Consider the following 12254-nt stretch of genomic DNA (forward strand, 5'->3'; position numbering starts at 1 on the left):
TTCTGGACTTGAAGGGTTCCTATGGTCAACCGATTGATGAGTTCAAATAATCCCCCCACAGGATTGCCCCCCATAACGTCTCACAGCACATCCCCGCCATGCATTGGAAACATCTCTCGATCATGACATCATCATTTCTGATATTATCATCGGGAGATGTTCTCAATACATGGTGGGGATGTGCTGTGGGACGTTGTGGGGGGCAATCTTGTGTGGGGGGCTGATTTGATCTCCCAATTGATTAGTTTCAAACTTTCAACTGTATATTGCACTCAAAAATCAAAATGGTACACCATTTCAAGAACCCGTGGCTAAGGAGGATCTAGATTTGAGTTCAAATCAGCCCCCCACAATGTCCCACAGCATATTCCCGCCATGTATTGAAAACATCTCTTGATGATAATACCAAGAATGATGATGTCATCATTGGGGGAATATACACCGAGGGGATGTACTATGGGACGTTGTGGGAGGCTGATTCTGTCTCTAGATTTACTTTCTAGACGAGTTTCCAAGCAATGATTAGGTTACTGGCTTAATTCGTGGCTATGTGGATGACTGGATAAAGACTGATGATGATGATCCATCGTGTTTTATTTCTTTTGATTTTTGTTGCCCATTCCAGAAGTCTTTTATACAACCATAGGATAACAACAATGATCTGCCCTTCATGGGAAAGAACATAAAAGAAAAAGCTGTATCAGATCCCTGCTAAATTGTCTGCAATTATACCAACATAGCATCCTTGGCAACTTATCTCTGTGATGGAAGCATATGCATAATGGTAAGAAAGAAGATTTCCACTTTCCCAGTGAAATCCTTGTTAAGTTCTAAGTGTAATCAGGTCATACAACACGAGTCACTGATGAAGCGCAATCCTCTAAACAAAAAGATTAGGAAGGAATCAAGGATTAGAGCAGTCGCCATAGAAGAAAACGACCTCTCTGAAGTCTGAACAGACCTGAACTTGCATTTTTAACATAAGGGAGAGTTTCTAACTTCCTATCAATTGACATTGACGGGAAAAAATTGTAGATGGTCAACCAATTAACGGTACTTTAATTTCCTATGGTCAACCAATTGGTGGATGTTAAATTTCAACTATCAACTACTCATCCGATTGCATACAGAACTGAACATTGATTTTTGTGGGGACACCTCTTCGGCTTGGCGGTAAAGCCGAAGAATTCCAGATGTCGAGTGGGGTCGGCTACTTTGGCATTTCCTATGGTCAACCAGTTGATTTGTTTTGCTCTCTTACCAATAAAAAAAGGAAAAAAAAAATTGGCATGTAAACAAAAACATTCATGCGATACACTACCCCACCCCACTCGACATTCATGCAATTGGATTTGCTATCAAGAATTCCAGATCAAATGATCAAATGGTTATTTATCAAGAATTCAGGGGTGGTCATAACCCGAGCCTTTTATGAATTATTCGGGTTCGACTTGTGAAAAGTTCAGTTTAACTCAGTTTAAACCAAGTTTCGAGTCAAAATTGAGCTTGAGTTTAGTGAAATTCGGCTCGTGAGACTCGTGAGACCAGTATTAAATAAACAATTTTTATTTTTTATATATATACATACATACATACACACATACATATATAATAAATAATTTTATAATATATAATAATATTTTTATTTTTATGTGTAATAGTAAATAAGTTTTATAATTCTTCATTTTTTGTTTGAAAAATAAACAAATAATTTTATACATATACTTTTTATTTAAAAAAAAACTTGGCTTATAATCGAGCTCGAAGTTACGAACTGTGAACTAAGCTAAGCTCGAGCTCAAGTCTCTAGCTTGAATCAAACTCAAGCTTGTTACTATTCCTGTGAGTCGAGTTTGAATAGCCAAATATTCGATTCGACTCAGCTCGAATCCACCCCCAACTTTGATTATCAAAAAGTGGCATGAGCATTAAATGGAAGCCATTAATGCCCATGCCACTTTGGATTACATGGCAGCCTCTAATTGTGTCCATATTTTAAGAGTTTAGCTTCACTCAGTGCAAGTCCATCCTCACACCCTTCAAATAGCCTCTTGCAACCTTGCATTGGGAATATCTCTTCATGAAATAAAGCACATAAGTATGAAGATATTTCCAATGCAAGGTTGTAAAGGTTGTTCGAACAGGCGTTGCACTGATCGAAGTTGAACTCTATTTTACATGTGAGCATTTTGGATTTCATTGGATTACGAATTGCTTTCTATGAAATGTGACTAGGATTAGGGTTTTGGGGTGTTGCATTCTTTTTCCTTTGGGATTTAGGTCTCCACAAAGGGCCAAGCTTGGTGGTATTGGTATTGAATTCTAATTTTATGATCAGGTCATTGAGATTTGGGAGTGCAAGTCGGGTCAGGGTATGAGGTTAGGCCACGTTGAGATTAAGTCGGGTCAGATTGTTGAATTCCCAACCCTAACCCTAGGTAGGGAGTTTTCCATTAAGCTTATGTATAGGCATACCAGTGGGGACCCGTGCGATGCCAGGGTTTGTTAAGTATACAATTGTTTTATATAAGAATTAATAATCATCTATATTTTATATAATACTTTTAATAATTTTTTATAATACAAAAATAACAATAATTAATTTTAGATATGGTTGTTTATCAAACTTAGGGATGGCAATTTCCCCGATCCCCATGGGGATTTGCCTTGAATGGGGCGGGGATGGGGGGTGATTTTCCCCCTATAGGGATGGAGATGGGGAAATTTTCATCACCATTGGCAGGGATGGTGCCGGGACGGGGAGAACACTCCCTACCCCACATGGACCTCGATCCCTGCCCCATGGGATCCCTACTAATATATATGTATATATACACATTCGTTTATATATGTATATATCTACACATACATCTATATGTCAACATTTTTAAAAATATGGTTGAATATTTTCTAATAGGACTATAAATTTTAATTATTTTATTTTTATTTTTAAATAAAATAAAAAATAAAAACATAGTGGTTGATATTATAAAGAATCACAAGGAGTGGGGATCCCCATGGAGACGTGGATGGAGATTTTCATGGGGATAGGGATAGGGAGAGGTTCCTTTTCCCCACCCTGCCCCATTACCATTCCGAATCAAACTAATGAAAGTGACCAATGTGTAGGAATATCTACACATACGTCAATATGATCTCAGGTTCACAACAAACCCATTAACATCCTTCTTTAGAAGAAAGTAGATTCTAACCTATGAGAGAGTTCCACCATGCATTTAAGTCCACACTTGAATTTCCCTTCTTTCTTTTGATAGTTTATGATTTTTACTTCTAAAGTTTTGAAAGGAAACTATATACTATAAAACTATGTGAAGGAAAGACATGCTGGATGTGTTTAGCATTGATAGTTGTGTTTAAAATGGTTTTAAGTAGAAATTGTGCACATATGAAATTTTTGCATAAAAAAAACTTGAAACTTAATATCAAAGTCCAAAAAATAAATAAACAAATAAAATAGATGTAGAAAGGTCACTAATTCAATCATTTTAACAAATCCCAATCTACAAAACAATAGAAATGCAAGGAAAAAACATTGATTATAATAATAGAGGGAATGAAGACTCCAAAATATTGATAAAAAACTAATGTTTTAAAAATTAATTGGAACCACATTTGCCTCCTAATTTAGAAGATCAACTTATTGAGATGTTATACATTAAATAATAAAAATAAAAATATAGAAAATTTTGTAAAACTTATAGAAAATTTAAGCATGCCTTTAACACTGTATTCATCATATTTAACAAAAATATGCATGAAAAGTAAAATTGTTGTTATTAATGATGGGAATGGATAAAATACCAAAAAAGGAACAAGAAAATTAATATCTTGTTCATGCCTCATTGACCTAACCAAATAGACTAGTAATTCAACCAATAAGGTCATCTGGTTATTGGCCAACTCAATGGTCTGGGTTAAAATATACTTATAAATTGTCTGTGAAATGGGTTAATCAATTGAATTGCTTGGTTTAGTTGCAAGTTACAAATAGTTACATAAACCACAAATAAAAAGATATAAAGATTGGTCTTTAGATTAAATGCAACAAATCCATTATTACACTATGCTTCAATTACTTGTATTTGTTACATAGGTTTTGATAAAAACATTATTATTATTATTATTATTATTATTATTATTATTATTATTATTATTATTATTATTATTATTATTATTATTGTTATTATCAGTAGTAGTATTTGAAATTATCACGTGCAACACATGTAGACATTTATAAAAGTGGTATTATAAAAGTGGCAACAAATAGTGGCATTCATCAAAATTCAAAGGGCGGGGAGGAGTGGGTTGATTGGTCAAAACTCTTCGAGTGTCATGCCTAAATTTTTGGCATCATAGATTTACCCTTAAACATATTTAGTTAAATAGTTAAGAAAGAAAATGCTTAAAATTCTGCTTCAAAGAATTATTGTTTAAAGAATGGGTTTTGAGTTGAAAATGACTTTTTTTTCAAGATAAATTTCTTTAAACTTCCAAAAATTAATTCTTAGAATGAGATTTATGCTTGGAGAAGCAATTAGTTCCATTGTTTTTAAAGGGTAAAATACAAAAACTTCTCGTGAAGTTTTTGATAATCGTAAAAACCTCCCCTATAGTTTCATTTTAATAAAAACCTCCCTTGAACTTCTAAGAAACTTGACAAAAACCTCCCTTTCATCACTTTTCCAGACAAAAAAATTAGACCGATGCACTAGTTTTTTTCCAAATACCCATTCTACCCTTTTGTAAATTATTTTACATACAAAATTACTAAAATAACCCTATTTTAACTCAACAAAAACATTAGAAGATGACAATTAAAGGAGGTTTTTGTATTTTACCGTTTTCAAAAACTTAAAACTAAGAGTGATTCCTAATATATATATATATATATATATATATAAAATGAAGGCTTTCAAGCTACAATCCCCACCATTCAAACACGTGGCTTTTTCAAATTTATACACATGGCATTTTCTGAGAAGTTACTATTAAAGCCCACATCCCACTACCACCATTCAAACAAGTGGCCTTCTCATTTTCTAGAAAGTTAGACACATAGCAGTTTTTGAGAAATTCCTGCTAAAGCCCATAACCCACTAGCAGGCTATTGCTCCCCACCGTTTAGACACATGACCTTCTCATTTGTCTAGAAAGCTAGATACATGGCATTTTCTAAGAAATTGTTGTTAAAGCCTACAACCCACTACCACCATTCAGTCCATTACTAAAATAAAATGTAGAAAATGCAAAAGTGGTTATCCACAACCGCTTTCAATCCATATTTTAATAAACATTGAAAAGTTATCTTTTAAAATAAATATTTCTTGAAAGTTTAATAATTATTTAAAATATTAATAAATATAAATTTAACATTATTGATTCCATAATATAAACTTAACATTACTGATTCCCCATACTTAGTACGAGGTCATTCACTAGTCAAAATTAAACAAAAGCAACGGATACCCAATGATGGTCCGAGGTCATGAAAGGGGTAAATTGGATATTAGGATATGGTATAACCTTGGGTGGTTTTCTCTAGGGTGTCAATCGGATTGGATTTGGTCCAATCCAATCCAGTCCAAAGTGAGTCCATTATAAATGGACCAGGTCCAATCCAATCCGATGAATATTTTGGACCATTTTGGGCTGGTCCAATTCAATGTCTGGACCATCTAATCTACTCAAATTTGTTTTAATTTAGATTAATTCTAACCCAAATCTGGTCCATTGACAACTATATTCTTATCTTCCATAAATGGACCAAGTATTGGCTTAATCCAACCCAAGGCAATATAAATCCATTATGGATGGACCAGGTCTAATCCAATCTAATAAATACTTTGGACCATTAAGTTTAGATTGGTCCAATTCAATATCTTATTAGTCCGTCCAATCCGTCCAAATTGATTTTGGTTTGAATGGGTCCAATCTAAAACCGGTCCATTGACACCCTACATAGAGTAGCCGCCATGGTATTTGTCACCCTTCCTTACAAACTACCTCAGAATTACTTCTCTTAAATCACTCTAAACGTAGCCTTATTTTTCAATTTCGGCATCTTGATCAGAGTGCTCCCCCACTCCTCCATGGATTGAGATGGAAACGGAATAATAGTCATTTAGTTATAGAAGTCAAGAGAATTGAAAGACGGGAAGTTCAACGGTTCTCCCATTCTAAACAGCCACAATCGTGGACAAACAACATAAAAAAAAAAAAAAAAGAAAGAGTAAATTATAAAGACCCCCTTTAATGTGTGATAATTACACATTGCACTTTCATTTCCATCAATTAATTTTAAAAAATATTCTCGTTCAGCTGTTAAAATTTTTTAAATCTCGAAACTATCATTTCTTATTTATTTGGAGGGTAATTGTCCAAAACTGCAAATGGTCTTAGATTGTCTTGTGGGAATGCTACTGATGCATAGCAAGAGCTGCTGGGTAGTTGATAGTTTTGGTATCGTGATCCGGTGCGGTCACATATGAAGTGGACGAGACTCCATTACTCGATTGTTTTGGAGAAGACCGTGGCAGTGGTAGAAAAGAACAAAGATTTTCTGAAACGGGGGAAGAGTTAGAACCTGGAACGGAAGCAGAATCATGAGGTTTGGAGGAAGGATGAATTGCATCGGAAGGCCAAAAGAACTAACCACGCCTACTAGAGCTAAAAGGAGACCGAAGGGAGTTGCAGGAGGAAACCGAAAGATAGGTAATCCATATGGTGAAACATGAGAAAGACGGATTGCTTAAAACCGGAAGAAATCGAGTCTACCCACACAACGACCGACGGACTCGTGGTACTGAAAACCTCATTAGAGGAGAAGGTAGTTGACTGGCAGACCCCTGAACGTACGTTAGCCAAAGGCCCCTATCAACTCAATCTGGAAAGGGAATAGACCGCCATGAACCTAGGAAAATGCCCCGTACAACCTGTCGGAGGTGAAGGTCGCTGGTTTGCCTGTGGATCGTGGTATCTGACGGGACATTGCTCGCTCGCTCGCTTTGATGCTGGTGACTGGGTGTAGACTGTAGAAGAACAAGGAAGAGCTAGAAAGGTAGGGAAAAAATAGAGAGAATAAAAAAAAAATTAGAAGGAAGAGAGAAGAGAGAATATCCAAGAAGATAAAGACAAATTGGTTTGCATTGCATTTGCAACTACTTTGATTTGCTTGCTGGTGCCTACTGGAGTTGGACTCGTTTCGTCTAATCTCTCCAAGACGAGTGACGAAGAAATAATAGAAATTCGGTGGAGTTCTCTTCTCTCAGCTCCAGTACTGCCCCCTTCTCCTATTTCGATCCAATCTATTAAGCCCTTTTTTGAAAAGTAAAAAAAAAAAAAAGAGAAAAGAAAAATCTCTCTTTTTGATCTCTGAAGCGTCTCATTTTACTTTCCAGCCATGAAATATCACCCCCTCTGCATTCTGAGATCTATTCTCTAATCAATGATCACGTAATCAATTTTTCCCTTTTTCTTTTTTCTTCCCATTTGTGTACTTTTTCTCTTTGAATCTCTTTCACCAATAGCTTGGCAGACTACGATGGAAATCCGGGTGTTTTATTTTAAAAAAAGGGTAAAATAGTAAATTAGCGATGTCTGTTAGTGGAGTTACCTGACATAGTGAATTTTGGATGTTTTGAAAAGTTATGGTGAGTTTGAGAGGATTCATAAAAAAGTGATGGTGGGTTTTGGACAATTACCCTTATTTGAATGATTTATGATTTGTTTAGTTTTCTAAATATAATATTGAAGTCATTTCGGTTGCTTTAATAGATTCTTACAGATTTTTGGCTGGATTTGATATTCAAATGCAATGGTAGAGGTTCCGCAAGGAGTGGATAATTTTTATATTTTAAGATGAAGAGAGGCATTCATGTCAATGAAATAAAACAAAAATTAAAAGCAAAAACCTATTTTCTATGTCAGTGAAATAATTCTTGTTATTTTAGTTGGTTTCATTTGGAGAAAAATGGAGGTATTTTTTGGTTAATTAGGACTTAAGAGAACTAGGGGATCAAAAGAAAATAAGGAAAGTTCATGTTGGCATTTTGGTAATTTAATGCATTCCATCAAAGTTTAGTGTCTTTGTCGCAAATGAAAGTTCAAGGGATAATTCTCACTAACTCCATAGTATAGGGGGTCTTTAGAGAAAATACAAAATAAAATCAAGAGTATTTGTCACTGACCCTAGGAGTGAGCAAATGGGTAGGTTCTATCCAAAAATGAATGGAATTAACTTTGAACCGACCATAAATCCACCCTACCAAATTTATTATAGGATAGGGTTTGGTTCCAAATTCTTAGAATCGACACCCACCTAAGTCGATTCCAAGGTCCTGGGATTTATCCTACCTGAACCGACTTGGTGAACCAATCTTGATTCGCCTTGTGGAACTTAACTTTACTTGAAATAAACCCCAAAATATTTTTGAGGATGTGAGATTTGAATGCAAGCACTCATTGTAACAAGGGCCATGGTCTCACTTGACCATTGAGTTATTTAAGTGATTTGATCTTTTGCTTTTATTTTAATATTTGAATGTGTATAATAAGTAATTAATATTTACAAAAATTAAATTACAATGATAAGTTTTGAGTTGTATATTAATATATTATGATAATCTATATATTAAATTACTTAATATAATAAAAAAATAATATAAAATTTAAAATACATATTATATTTATTGAAAATCAAGTTTTTAAAGAATATGTTTTATTTTTCTTGAAACGGGAGAATCAAGGAAGAACAAGTTTCATAAATAAACCCTAAAACCAATCCTAAAACTACCAAGGCTAGAATCGACCTTAAAATCAACCTTTACAGGATAAGTTTCAATTCCAAAAACTTCGAACCAACCCCTATAGAATACGTTCCAAGTTTTGCCATGGAACCACAACGACCATGCTCACCCCTAATTGACCCATAGTAGAATATAGCCTAACTAATTAATGAGGGACCATCAAAAAATAATTAATTATTTAATGGGGATGTGATAGTATGTAATGAGTTTTTTCGTTCTAGGTCAAGAAAGTATTTTCTTTTGGCTTCGTCTCAACTCTCACCCATCCATCAAACTGATCTCCCTAGACTTGTTTGGACGATAATTTTTTATATTGGAAAAACAATTTAAATATGTTATGTAAGTAGGAGGGTGGCAGAAAACGAGATGGGGGAGCCGCTTGGGGATTCTCGAGGTGCTCCTTCCTTTGCTTCAGTGGTTGCTTCATCTGCAAACCCCTTTCCTACTGTTCTTGATCCACCGACGGTGGATACCCCTTTGAAGGTGCCTTCGATCAAGTGGGGAGAACCTGTTGTACTGTTCTCAAAGGAAGACATTGAGAAATCTCTCTCCCCTCTCTAATCCACAAGAGCTCATCACTGCCTTGGATCCTAGACATGTGTTTCTCAGGTTCGAAAGTGAAGAGGAATACCTTAGGGTTTGGCTACAAGAGGTGGTTTTTGATAGGGACTACCTGCTTAGATTTTTGAAATGGATACCTGGTTTGGAGTTAGGGTGGGAACCTTCGGTGGTTCCGATTTGGATTTCTTTGCCTAAATTACCGATCAATCTGTACAGTGACAGATATTTGTGCTCAATTGCGCAGGTAGAAGGAAGAGTTCTATCCTTTTCTCAATATCGAATGAGAATCACAGCAGTGGGTTTGCCATCCCGTTAGCTCCTGTTGGGGCACACCAACCACCCACAATATAAAATCACAAGGTATTTGAAATAGCAATAATGAGAAGTCTAATAGCAAAAAAAATGATGAAATCCAAGCAAAGACAAATAAAAACAAGCATCACAAAGAACACAAAGATTTATGTGGTTTGGTTGTATTGTCTACGTCCATGAAAGAGTGAAACTTGTTCTTCATTATAAAAGAAAACTGAGAAACAATACAAGTACCTTATGGCTTGTAGCCCAAACCAGCCATTAACCTTTGTCCGTTCTCCCTTTCCTCTCAACCTGAAGAATAAAAACAAAAGAAAAAAACTCATTCTCACACCAAGAGCACTCTGTATTTTTCTCACACCTCTCCAAAAAACCTTAATCCTACATACAAAAGAAAGTTTTTATATGCAAAGTCTCTTTAGCCTAAAGAGGGACCACACCAACCGTTATATTAAAATTAATCCAACATTGTAAGATAAGACACAATTCCAACAATCTCCACCTTAGCTTATTTTTCAACCACTTTAGAGATATACTATTTGTGCCTCCACTTGTTTGCAAATACCGTAGACCTCCACTATATTGGCCTTATAAAATACCACAAGCTACACATAACATGAATCACTCGGTCCTGACTACACTTGATTCAAACAAAATGGCCAATGTACCTGTGTAACTGTACCCAACCTAAAGAGAAATCACACCAACCATTAGATTAAAATCAATTTAGTAGTGTTGTTCTTGGTTTAGAATGGTCTGAACTCGGTGAATTCACATCTCCCTATTGCAACATTAGATATTAGGCCAAAATCCCAACCAGGTAGAAATGTGATTGCTACCTCTCTATTTCTCTTTTATTTTTCCTGGTTTCTAGTTTAGTTTCCCCATCTTTCTGCTATGAAACGGTCAGGGTTGGGGGTGGGGGAGATAGAACTGACGAAGCTGAGGTTCCACTGAACCAATTCCAGTTCTTGTAACCTATAGGCTCTCACCCAATCTTGCATTTGTTTTCTTTAAAAGCTTTGTTTGCTATATAGTTTTTGAAAAGAATCTGTTAGCAGCGTAGAAACTGAGTTGTATCATAATTAGTTGTTTATATCTAAAACTGATCTCCCTCTTTCATGATCATTGGCAATAGATCAGATTTTATCTGTGTTGAAGATAATTGAGATTAGATCTCTTTTTATTTTTCCAATGGTTGATTCAGAGTGCTGACTTAAGCGTCGGAGAGTCCCCGCCGGGAAAATACCCCCGGGTCCTTTGATTCAGTTCTCGTAGGTCCCTCAGCTCCCGCCGCCTACAAAGGGGGAGGAGGAAAAGATGGAGTTCTCGCAGGTTCCTCAGCTCCCACTGCCTACAAAGGAAAGATCACCTCATGCAGAGGGCAGTCAGGTTGCGCTGCACCAGGGAGCTCCACCATCCTCTGAGTCATAGGCTACCTAGGAGTAGGGAGCTCATCACCAGGTAGCTCGCCACCAAGCATCTCCCCACCAAGGAGTTCGCCACCAGGCAATTCTCCACCAGGGAGCTCGCCACCAAGTAGCTCTCCACCAAGGAGTACGCCACCAAGCAGTTCTCCACCAGGGAGTTCGCTACCAGGCAGTTCTCCACCAAGCAGCTCTCCACCAGGGACCTCGCCACCAGACAGTTTTCCACCAGGGAGTTCGCCACCAAGTAGCTCATCACCAAGGCACTTCACCACCAGGTCAAATGACGAGGTACTTAGCCAAAAAAATTGATACACCACCAAAAATTGGTACGTGACCAGAAACAGTTACATTAATTGACGTCGTCTGTGGAAACACGCTACAAAAATCTAAGTTCTCATCCTACAAAAGCTAAGTTCTCATCTTACTAAAGCTAAGTCCTCACTTTTTAGAAATTGAAGATATCGCTTTGTAGTTTACATTTTTTATAAACTCAAAGACTTCAGGGAGCTAGCAGACTAAGTAGCTCTACCAACCTTACTTTCAATTCAAATAAAGCCTCATCAGTCCTCTCCACAAGGTCCCCCCTACAAAGATGAGCTCTTCGTGGCTTCCGCGGGAGATGGCAGCCAACAGACTACATAGGTGCCCTTACCAGTCGAGCCTTCCAAGGCTCCCATGTGAGCTGGTGACCTAAAGTTAGTAGTGTTGCCCTCGAAGGTCGAGCTCCTAGTAGCTTCTTTTAGGAGTGGGTGACCGACATTATGAAGCTGATGCAGCACAATCATAGCTCGGCACCTGGTCAACTCGGCACCTTGCAGGTAGCTCAGCACCTGGTCAGCTCAACATCTGGTCAGCTCGGCACCTTGCAGGTAGCTTGACACCTGGTCAGTTCGGTACCTCACAGGCAAAACCTACGGGCCGCATTACTGCTAAAGACCTAGTTGCCTCTCTAGCACGGGCAAAGTAAAAAAGGAGTAGACTACGAGTCACTCCCAAAGCCTACGGGCCACACTATTGCTAAATATCCAGTTGCTTCCTCAGCATGAGCAAAATCAGCAAAAGTGAACAATAAGTTGCCCCTAGAGCCTAAGGGCCACACTACTGAACTGGCAAAGACCTCCTCACC

This window comes from Nelumbo lutea, chromosome 6, assembly GCF_056320005.1.
Source record: "Nelumbo lutea isolate HS-2025 chromosome 6, American lotus-T2T, whole genome shotgun sequence".
NCBI lineage: Eukaryota > Viridiplantae > Streptophyta > Magnoliopsida > Proteales > Nelumbonaceae > Nelumbo > Nelumbo lutea.